The sequence below is a fragment of the Pseudophryne corroboree genome, chromosome 6 (genome assembly GCF_028390025.1).
Source record: "Pseudophryne corroboree isolate aPseCor3 chromosome 6, aPseCor3.hap2, whole genome shotgun sequence".
Lineage (NCBI taxonomy): Eukaryota > Metazoa > Chordata > Amphibia > Anura > Myobatrachidae > Pseudophryne > Pseudophryne corroboree.
Window position 1 is genome coordinate 226,755,201 of NC_086449.1, and position 12,249 is coordinate 226,767,449.

At 45.4% G+C, this 12,249-nt stretch overlaps 1 protein-coding gene across 7 annotated transcripts in view; it reads left to right on the forward strand.

The window, feature by feature from the left end:
- The window catches only part of AKAP13 (A-kinase anchoring protein 13), a 532,570-nt gene that overhangs the window by 227,506 nt on the left and 292,815 nt on the right, over positions 1-12,249 (forward strand). The gene's annotated exons all lie outside the window — the stretch shown is intronic.

Genomic DNA, 12,249 nt, shown 5'->3' on the forward strand with positions numbered 1-12,249 from the left:
TTGGTTGCCATGGGCAACTTCTCTACTGGCTCCCTTCTCCACACTTTTCATTGCTTCATGAATAGACCCCTGTGTCAGATAAACCAATACAACATATACAGTACACATCAATAGTCCCTCTGTACGTAATAATAGATGTGTCTGTGTGTGTATATTGTATAGCTGTATGTGTGTATCTGTCTGTCATTTACATCTGGAAGAAAGGTAATAAAATAATTTAAACAATACAAATAATTGTAGACCTCTGTATTGTGCATGCAGCAAGTTCTGAAAGTAAATGATGATTGTCACATTTTTGGCAGTATCCAATTAACTGTGGTAAATTGCAGCTATTAGATCCCGGGGGGCTATCCAATTAGCCCCGATAGCCAGCATTTATCAGGGATTCTGTTATGCGTGCCTTAGGAACACAAAACTAAATCCCCAATAGCCAGCTCTTAGAGATCGGTTTCTTCACAAAAACGCATGGCTCTGGGAAGTGAGTAGCCCGATAATGACCATCAGCCTGAAATTGCCATAATAGCTTGTCTTTGTTTTTCTTTATCCGGCGGAAAATTGGATGCCTTTGATTCCAAACTGACTTTACTCGAGTAAGTCAGTTCTCGCATACCAGTGCTCCTACTAGTCACTTTGCTCATAAATCATTGCAGTGTTTACTAAACCATAGCATTAATCTTGTAACATATGAGTAAAGACCAGTTACTGCTTGGTCAGATACCTGCCCCATCAGATGTGGAAAAAAAATGTACAGCAATAATGGCTGAAGATTTTAATTGTGGTGAAGCACCTTTAGTCTTTAAAGATCATCTCTAACCAGTTATAAAAATGTAATTTGAGGTGAAGTTAGAGGATAACTTGCTCAACCTTTTTCAAGAGTTCACAGGCAAGTCTGTGTGAGTGAGCAAATCAGAAGATACATTTGCTGAGTTTGAGGCTTCTGATTGGTACTCCCACTCATGGATCTCCTCCACAGCCACAGTAAAGTGACAAGAATAAATGTTCTAGGAGGTATATGCAGTGTTAAGTAGCATCAGCAATGTATTTATCAAAAGCATTTTTGTGTTAAGGAAGTTGTGTGTATTATGCCCAAAGTGCATATCAATATATGTGCACTGATATTATTGATATGGGACACTTGTATATCTACAGTATGTGTGACTGGGTCTGATACTGTATAAAAGGCACAACAGATCTGTGTGTGAAAAAAGCAGCACCCACTGCTTGGTATACAGATTCAGACTCCGTCGCACACAGATATACAAGTGTTGCATATCAATTTAGACAGTGCTCCATCCAGACATGCTCCTGCAAGATAGATGAGGGGATGTTGTTACACAGGCATAAAAGAAAGTGAGGTATATGAAATTGTTAAACTGTCTATCAGAGCTGTAGTAGCAGTATGGGCGCACACAGGCTGCCACAGATGATCTCTGCAGTTCAGCAGGGGTGGTCACCTATTCACTTTACATCTTCTGGTTGTGATGTCTTCTGATGCTCAGTTGTAGAGGGAATTGCTTTAAGTGGTCCTTTTTAACTGAACTTTTTTTTTTCTAATTATGTACCATCGGTGTTGACTTTTTCTTGAACCCACACTCTTTCTAATATTACTTGGGTGTGTGCCAGTGGTGTAGGATGCTATTGAACTTGATAAGAAAATGAGTGAATACTATTTAGCATTTGTTTTGTAACCTTGAAATATCCCACATGTGATGGTGGTTTGTTTTCCAGAGACGTCAAGGCAAAGGAGGAATTACAGGTTTCATTTTCCAGAGGTTTTTCTTCATTCTGTCTATACTCGGCTGGTTAGGGAGATAAACAGACGTACTGTATGCTGGGTAAACACGGAGTGGATACAGTATATCGTTTGTTAGAGCGACGAATGATATATATCAGTAACTGGTCGTCTGGTATGTCCACCCAATATGTCTGTGAGCAATGTCCTGCAGCACAACCAATGCTAACATTTCTGCAGGTCTGTGCACAGACAGCCCGCCAACCACCCATACACTGGCTGCAAGGACTGACCTCACAGCTAGGCGGGCAAATTCAAATGCCCTCCCAGTTGTACGACATATCGAGCTGCCAATTTAGTAAGTGTGTATGCTTTCCAAATTGTCTACGATGTTGGCGGATCTGTCGGCATAGTGTGTACCCAGCTTTAGACTGTCTCACCTATGTAATATATAGCGGATCCTTCCAGTTGTGATAAGCTCCAGTGTGTGTGTGGTAATGTACATACCTCACAATGCAGCATGATGTGTAAAGCAGCTGCTCGGCAAATAAAAGGAACTCTAGTACCAAAGGTTCGCTTTGTGCCGACTTTTAGAATAAAGGAGTACAGAGCTCCTATTACAAACAGCTGCTCTTTTTTTCTTTATCATTATTATAGGTGACCTATAATGGGGTTCGGTATGGAAATCCGGCGGTCAGGATGCTGGCGGTCAGAATACCGACTGCGACATCCCAATATGTAGAATCACGATAAGGGAAGGTAAGTATACTTCCCCACATGGCACTCTAACCCCTTCCTCCCCACTGCCTAACCCTAACATGCCCTGTCGCCTAACAATAACCCTTTGCGGTGGTGCCTTTACCTAACCCCTCCTTCCTGCAGCCTAAACCTAACACCTTCCCCCTGGGTGCAGCCTAACCCCTCCCCCTGCAACGTAAACCTAACCTTCCCCCTAATGGCTTAACTGTCCAGAGTCCCGGCACCAGGTAGATGACCCTATTCGGGATGCAGGTGTCAGCATTCCCAGTAGTGTCAGGATCCCGGCGTTGATATTTCGACTGCTGGGATCCCGACCTCTGGGATCTTGACCCGATCCCCTATAATGCTATAGGAAAGTATATTCTATTTTGCTGTTGAGTTCAGCAGAACATACATCCTTAACGATTGCAATGTACAGAGGAATAAGAACAATTAGCCCACATTCCACCTAAATTAGATTTATCCAGCATTGCTATATTTTAATTTAAATGGGGTTTCAGGTCCTCCACTTGTTCATATCATACATATTTTATATTTAGCTGCGTATCCACAGTGCTGGTCACATGCTCTGTGATTACTTCTGTTTAATGAATGGCTGCGTTATTATTGGCAGGTGATAATGCATGCCTGCTACAGCAGGGGTTCACAACTTCTATCCTCAAGAACCAAACACTTTCACACATACATGGAAATTCCGTGTTTTCTGTAATCCCAGGATTTCTGTATGTGTGAATGCAAATGACCTGGGACTAGGTCCTGGGCCCACGACCCTGCTCCAAACCAAAGTCACGGAGTTGAGACCCTGGAATTTGCTGGTTTGCTAGACCTGGCAAATTCCCGGATCACATGTCTGAGAGCTGTGTAACAGGTCATGTTTTAAGGATTTCTGTCTGTGGGATAATTACTGACCGAGCAAAATACTGTAGATTAACTCACCTGTGCATGATTCAAGATTTCCTCAAAATAGGTCTCGGTGGTGGTATTTGAGGGTTAGGGCTGAGAACCACTTCTTACTCTACAGTATCGGCATGCACTTTTCCCACCAGCACTACAGTGTTGTTCTACTATTTCTCTAGCATCCATAAGGGATAGTGGGGAGATTTGGTATGATGGGGTATAGACGGGGTCCAAAGGAGCCGGTGCACTTTAAATTTCTTCAACTGGGTGTGCTGGCTCCTCCCCACTATGCCCCTCCCACAGGCAGTTTAGAAAAAAGCGCCCCCAGGAGAGGATGCACACTTCGGGAGCTCCAGAGAATTTTCTTCAGTTTCATTTCAAACTTTTATTATTTTCGGTATGCTGTTTGGGCAACAGCATACCTGCACCGTGGGAATAATGAGGGGGACGGTCACCGGCCTTGCGTGGTGTCAGAGCCGCTTCCCCGCTGCAGGACCACCGTCTTGAGCGCGGTTGTTGCACTGCGCCTTTACGATCACAATCGCAGTACGCCGCACACCCCTAACAGCAGCCTAGGGGGGACCCCAGTTCAAGGTGCGGCTGACACGCAGGGGAGGCATATGGAACCCTCCTGGGGGGGACCCGCTATAACCCCCGGGTACACTGGCTAGCGCTGGTTTAAACTAGCACTTGTGTGATGTTTTTAAGCTGTTTGACAGACATTGCCAGTATAAAGAACACAGTAGCTCCGGCGCCATTACAGGGGGCGGAGCTTCCTCAGACTTGGACCAGCGGCATTTTGGCGCCTTCCTCTGCTTACATCCGCAGCAGCAGGCACACACAGTTCCTCCAGACAGGCAGAATATCGCTGGAAACTGGTACAGCGGTGTAGCAAAGGGGTAGAGCCGCTATTGTACACAATCTGTGTCCTAAACAGGACAGAATACCAGTGTTATATTGTGATATATCGGCTTGCAGCCTCACTGGGGCTGTTTAGCTTGGGTGTGCTGGTCTCCTTTCTCTGTCTCCCTCTTAATACAATAAGGGCAGGCTTGCTATCATATTTTTGTCTGTGTGTATGTAAGTGTTATTACTGTGAACATGGTAAAACACCAATTATGCAGTGTATGTCACACCAGATTCTCTCCTGCTACGTCTGGTTTATTATCATGTGAACAATGTAGTTAGTCCTCACAGCTCAGTTAGGGGGCTGGGGGGGGGGGGGTGAGTCAAGAGCCTTCCTGGCTAGGTGGCATTAAAATTATGATGTGTGATACGTCATCTCAGCTCACTGCAAATGCTCCAAAAACACAATTGCAGCAAGCTGTTGCAGATCTGGCTGCAAGTGCTGTCCAGCTTCCCCCCCCCCCCCTTCTCCCTAATTCAGGTCCACAAATACGTTAGATTACCTGCATTAATATCTGATTCAGATGAGGAAATACTGGAGGAGGGGGATGAATTGGAACCTATTACTGGAGATTCTCCTTCTACACAGGGTATTGACCCCCTCATTTTGGCTATAAGGGATGTGTTAAAGCTATGTCACAGCAGTCGTTTTTCTTCACAGAACCAGCCCAGTGTCACTTTCCCTGATTCTGCAGAGTTAGATGACTTGTTTAAGTTAGCCTGGAAAAATCCAGATAAAAAATACTAAGTGTCAAAACGGTTTTTACACACTTTCCTATTCGGTACTGCCAGCCCTGGGCTCCTTCACTGTGAAGGATCCTGGGGATAGGAAGATAGAAACTGCACTAAAGTCTGTCTACACAGCAGTGGGTCTGTCTCAAAGGCCGGTCATGGCGGGTTGCTGGATGACTCATGCCATTCATTCCTGGGCTACTCAGATTCAAGAGGGCATCTCGGGGGATATGCCCCTGGTCACTACAGTGTCTCTCCTGAAGCACATTCAAGACACTGCACGTGTCCTGTGTGACTCTCTCAAAGAGATAGGCAATATTAATGCTAGGACCACTGCTATGGCAGTGTCAGTGCGCAGGGCCTTGTGGTTGCGTCCGTGAATAGCAGACGCAGAATCCAAGTGCAGTGTGGAGTCTCTCCCCTTTTCGGTGGAATGGCTCTTTGGGGTGGAATTGGATACATGGATTTCTAAAGTTACTGTGGGGAAATCCACGTTTCTCCCATCTGGAGACCCGCCGGCTAGGCGTTCCTACTCTGGGCTGTCTATCCAGTCCTTTCGGTCACAGGTTTAGATCTAGAGCCAGAGGTGCTTCCAACGCGACTAGAGGCACCAGAGGTAAGACAAGAAAACCAGCAATCGCCAGTTCTCAGGAGAGCACCGGTACAGCTTTCACTAAGGCCTCAGCATGACGGTGCCCACCCACCCCGAGGAGATCTCGAGGTGGGGGCTCGGCTGCGTCACTTCAGCCGCATCTGGGAAAGTTCCAGCCAGGATACCTGGGTCAAGGACCTCATTTCTCAGGGCTACAAGCTTGAGTTAAACAGTGCTCCTCCCCAACGATTTTTCAAATCAAGCTTACCAGTTTTGGAGGATACTTGTGTTACACTGCAACAGGCCATCCTAAAATTGGTCCAATCCCAAGTCATTGTTCTAGTGCCGATACAACAACAGGGACAGGGTTACTACTCCAACCTGTTCGTGGTACCGAAACCGGACAGTTCAGTAAGGCCCATTTAGAATCTAAAATCCTTGAACCCTTATCTCAAGGTTTTCAAGTTCAAGATGGAATCCTTGCGAGCAGTGATTGCGGGCCTGAAAGAAAGGGCGTTCATGGTATCCTTGGATATAAAAGACGCCTATCCCCATATCCCGATTTGGCCACCTCTTAAGGCCTACTTGAGGTTTGCCCTGCTGAACGATAGCTACCAGTTCCAGGAGCTACCCTTCGGCCTGTCTATGGCTCCAAGGGGGTTCACAAACGTGATGGCGGAGATGATGTTCCAGCTCCGGGTCCAGGGGGTCAATATTGTCCCTTACCTGGATGATCTTCTGATAAAAGCAAGGTCCAGGGAGCTTTTATTGCTTCATATAGACCACACTGTCCAGCGTCTGTCACACCGTGGGTGGATCCTCAATTTGCAGAAGTCCCACCTGAAGCCATCTCCGAGGCTCCTGTTCCTGGGAATGTTGCTGGATACTGTGGCCCAACGGGTGTTTCTCCCAGAGGACAAGGTGAGAACACTTCAGGAGATGGTCCGCATGGTTCTCCAGCCTACTCAGGTATCCATCCATCTTTGCATCAGATTGTTGTGAAAAATGGTTGCCTCTTACGAGGCGATCCAGTATGAAGGTTCCATGCCAGGACTTTTCAGCTGGACCTCCTGAGCAAGTGCTCCGGGTCACATCTTCAGATGCACCGGATGAAACGGCTGTCACCTCAGGCCAGGAATTCTCTCCTGTGGTGGCTGCAGTCCCCCAACTTACTGGAAGGCCGCAGTTTCGGGTTTCAGGATTGGATACTCCTCACAACGGATGCGAGGCTGCGAGGATGGGGAGCTGTCAACCAGGGGGCTCAGTTCCAGGGCAGGCAGTCAGCCCACAAAGCCCTCCTTCCGATCAACATTCTTGGACTTTGGGCGATCTACAATGCTCTGCTTCAGGCCTCTCCTCTGCTCAGGGATCACGCGATCCTGGTACAGTCAGACAACGCCACGGCAGTGGTATACATCAGTCGAAAAGGAGGGACAAAAAGCAGGGCCTGCATGCGAGAGGTGTCGAGGATACTCTTGGGCAGAAAGAAATGCAAGAGCAATGTCTGCAATCTTCTTCCGGGAGTGCACAACTGGGAAGCGGACTTCCTGAATCGTCACGATTACCACCCGGGGGAGTGGGGTCTTCACCATCAGGTGTTTCAGCAGATCATCAACCGGTGGGGCTGCCCACAAATAGACATAATGCCTTCCTCGACTCAATAAGAATCTTTGCTGGTATTGCTCACGAACCAGGGACCCTCAGGCAAGGGCAGTAGATGCACTGACGTCGCCTTGGCCTTATCGGCTGGTCTACCTGTTTCCTCCTATTCCATTGCTCCCGAGGGTGCTCAAGCGAATCAGGAATCAAGGAGTCCGGACAATTCTGATTGCCCCGGATTGTCATTGTACGTGGATCTTTTGGACATATCCGTCGAAGACCCTTGGCCTCTGCCACTGAGAAGAGATCATCTTCTTCTTCAACAAGCACCATACGTCTACCCGGGCTTACGGCGTCTTCGTTTGACAGCATGAAGGTTGAGCGGAACATCCTAGCTCACAAGGGCCTTTCCAAAAAGGTTATTGCTACCATGGTTCAGGCCAGAAAACCTGTGACGTCAAAACACTATCATCATATCTGGAGGAGATATGTCTCTTGATGCGAGGAACGCCCGTATCTGCCTGCGGAGTTCCACTTGGGGCTTTTCCTCCGTTTCTTGCAGGCTGGTGTGGATAAGGGCTTACGTCTGGGTTCCATTAAGGTCCAGATTTCAGTCCTCTCTATTTTCTTCTAAGAGAAATTGGCAGTCTTGCCGGAAGTTCAGACCTTCTTGAAAGGGGTACTTCACATTCAACCTCCTTTTGTGCCGCCCACGGCACACTGGGATTTGAATATAGTCTAGGGTATTCAATTATCCGCAAATTCGCGGCAATTTTTTTCACTGCTATGCGCGCTCCCATTTTTCAACCTGTTTAATTCCAAACGGGTTTCACGTGAAAATTGTTGCAGTGAAAATGGGGAAATCAGCCGGTACCCCAAAAAATGCTAAAATAACATAGGAAAACAGAAGAGAAGTATATTAGAGATCACATTACAGAGTTTTTGGGGACTTAAATTGTGTGAAATGGATGTAATATGCATTTTTGTAAAAAAAATGCAAAAAAAATGATAGAAAGCAAGTTTTTTTGTGCAAAATAAATACACTCATTAAATTTGGGGTACATGAAAATGGGTACAGGTTGAGTATCCCTTATCCAAATATTCCGAAATACGGAATTTTTTGAGTGAGAGTGAGATTATGAAACTTTTGTTTTCTGATGGCTTAATGTACACGAACTTTGTTTAATACAAAAAGTTATTAAAAATATTGTATTAAATGACCTTCAGGCTGTGTGTATAAGGTGTATATAAAACATAAATGAATTGCGTGAATGTACACACACTTTGTTTAATGCACAAAGTTATAAAAATGTTGGCTAAAATGACCTTCAGGCTGTGTGTATAAGGTGTATATGAAACATAAATGCATTCTGTGCTTAGACTTATGTCCCATCGCTATGATATCTCATTATGGTATGCAATTATTCCAACATACGGAAAAATCCGATATCCAAAATACTTCTGGTCCCAAGCATTTTGGATAAGGGATACTCAACCTGTATAAGTATATATTTGTGTCATTTTAGGGTACTTTAAAAAAAAAAGTGGAAACAGACCGATTACTCCCACCTGCAAGCCTAAAAACACCTGTCCCACTCATAAAGCACCCCAATATACCTTTCCCATACCTTGAACCCCAATGTCCATCACTTTGTACTTTTTCACCCCAAAAATGACACGTCATTATTGGCCAATTAAAAATAATTAAAAACTTCAACGTGCCTAATTAGTCATTAAGGGGGGTGTCCCAGGAGTTCTGTACCATATCCAAACATTTTTACCTTAAAATAGTGACTTTTCCCAACTTTTCACCTGCTCAGAGTAGGTGAAGTGAAATTAGTGAAAAAAATTATCACTGATAAATTTTCCCAGAAAATTGAATAGGCTGTAATTGTTGCGTTTCGCGGGAAAAGTCCGTTATCTCTGCTAATTGAATATCCCCCTGTGTTGGATTTTCTATAGTCCTCCTGGTTTGAGCCTGTGATTACTGTAGAAGACACGTGGAAGACGGTGATGTTATTGGCCCTGGCTTCTGCTAGGCGTGTCTCAGAATTGGGGGCCTTATCGTGTAAAAGTCCCTACTTGGTCTTTTAGGACGACAGAGCGGAGCTCAGGACTAGGCAGCAGTTCCTGACGAAAGTTGTCTCTGCGTTCCACTTAAATCAACCTATTGCGATTCCGTCAGGTTCTGGCACTTCTGCTCCTCCGGAGGCGTTGGGTGCTGTGCGAGCCTTGAAGATCTATGTCAAGAGAACGGCTCGGATCAGAAAGACGGATTCCTTGTCCGTGTTATATTATGTGCAGAAAAAGGGTTGCCCTGCTTCGAAGTAGTCCATTGCTCGTTGGCTTAGACTTACTATCCAACAGGCCTATGTGTCGGCAGCCTTACTTGTTCCTATGTCTCTCAAGGCCCACTCGACAAGATCGGTGGGCTCTTCCTTGGTGGCTGCCCATGGAGTCTCGGCCTTGCAAATTGTGCCGTGCTGCTACCTGGTCGGGGAAGAACACATTTTTGTAAAGTTCTACAAGTTTGATACCCTGGCCAAAAAGGTTACCCAGTTTGGGCAGGCGGTGCTGCAGAAGTCTCCACACTTTCCCGCCCGTTCTGGAAGCTTTGGGACGTCCTCATCGTACTAAGTCTCCTCAATATCCCTTATGGATGCTAGAGAAAATACCTCTAGCATCCATTTTAATTACCTACCGGTAAATTCTTTTTATGGCAGTCCATAAGGGATATTGGGCTACCGCCTCAGTGCGTTGACTTTTCTGCAGGTTCTCTTTATATGGTTACCTGTTCAGCTGTTGCTGTTTTTGTTACCAGCCGTTGCTGGTCATTGTATGTTAGTGGTGTGCTGGTGTGTAAATCTCTCCACTCATTGTTGTTATGTTCCTTCTCTCAAGTATGTCCTTTCTCCATCGGGCACTGTTTTACCTATAACTGCCTATGGGAGGGGGCATAGAGGAGAGGAGCCAGCACACCCAGTTGAAGAAATTTAAAGTGCACCGGTTCCTTTTGACCCCGTCTATACCCCATCGTACTAAGCCTTCCCAATATCCCTTATGGAGTACGAGAAAAGGATTTACCGGTAGGTAATTAAAATCCTTTTTTTGCATGTTGAATTTTCTTATCCCTTTTAAATTGTAAATTTATGTGGACATTTCATCTTTACTGTTGATGTCACTGTATGTAATTTGATGTGTATTTATTTTCTCAGTGTACAGTGCTGCATACAGTAGTTTCAATTCTTTATACATGAATAATAATAATTGTTTGCTGTATTGGACTGGTACTACAATATTGTAAAAGTAATTACCAAATTATTCCATTAATCTCATTAAAATGGTGTGGGTTGTTATTGGACATTGTAGTAAATACGGTTTTAATATAATACCAGAATGATGCTATGCCGGTATATGTATGTGTGTATGTATATATGTGTGTCTATAAAATATATGTGTGTGTGTGCTTGGTTGCACTAACAAGCCTTGAACTGGGCATACACTGTACAATTATCTGGTAGATCATCTGCCAATTCTGGTTGTTTGGAATGAAAATCTGGTAATGGATGAGAGCAAATGACAATAGACCATTTGCTCACAAACACTGGAAAACAAACAATTCACCTTGTGGAACTGGCTTAAATTGTGTGATGGTGGATGAAATACTTTGGTGGTTATGTGGCCAAGTCAATTTTGGAAGTAGTGAAATGTTGCTGTGATTTTTCGAATTAATTTCTGTTCTGTCACAAAAATATTGAGTACCGTATATACCCATGTATAAGTCGACCCGAATATAAGCCGAAGCACCTAATTTTACCACAAAAACCTGGGAAAACTTATTGACTCGAGTATAAGCCTAGGGTGGGAAATGCAGCTCTAGCCGTACACAGCCCTCATACTGCCATATATGCCCCCACAGTGCCATATATGCCCCCACAGTGCCAGATATGCCCCCACAGTGCCAGATATGCCCTCATAGTGCAATATATGCCCCATCAGTGCCACATATGCCCCCCCCCCCCTCCCCAAGTACCAAATATGCTCTCCCAGTGCCAGTTACAACTTACCCTCCGCCGCTCCCGCACTGTTTTGTGAAGGAGGGACACGGAGGGCACATCGCGCGCCTCCCCTGTGTCCCTCCGGCGGCAGCGGCGTGTGTGTGTGTTAAATGAAGTGCCGGTTCGTGAGCCAATCAGAGCTCACGAACGGGTACTTAATTTAATAGACCTGCCGATGCCGTCGGTGTAGCAGGGAGGGACACAGGAGAGGCGCGCTCTGTGCCCTCCGTGTCCCTCCTTCCCACTGACTCGAGTATAAGCCGAGGGGGCTTTTTCAGCACAAAAAAAGTGCTGAAAAAGTCGGCTTATACTCGAGTATATGCGGTATGTGATTTGTTTGAACTTGCTACTTGACTGTAAAGTGTCATTTTATATTTGGCAACTAGAGGTCACTCACCTATTTATGTTAGTCCTGCTGTAATTGATTTAAGGATGTGAATTCAGAATCTCTGGCACATTTTCTCACCAATCTCTGATCCAGCAGACAGTTCATCATCAAAAAACATATCATATAGGGATAAATAATAATTGCATGGCATATTTTTCAGAGAAATGCCTCCCATGTTGTAAACCACAAATCACTGTTAAATGGGAAGAGTCTGTGCAAAATGTCACTGATAAAACGGGGGGGAGGGGGGATTCAATTTGTAAATAGCTACTCCTGTTTTGCCAGTAAATTTTGTACAGACCCTCCCCACTTAGCAGTCGTTTATACAGTAGCACAGATTACCTCCCAAATTAACAGCTGCCTGTTGCAAGAGATACCCCCCCCCCCCCCCTCTCAAATTTGTTGCAGCCACCTGTTGCATAAACGGTAACCCCTGAGCAACTGGGCGAATGTATTTGTGGCCGGCAGCCACTAGATGGCGCCAAGCAGAGCTATTCAAATGAAGCACTGTTCAGGCGCGATCGGCTGCTGGCGTCTACATTTCAGTTCGCACCCGCCGGGGGTGGCGAGCAAAAATGTATTAAAA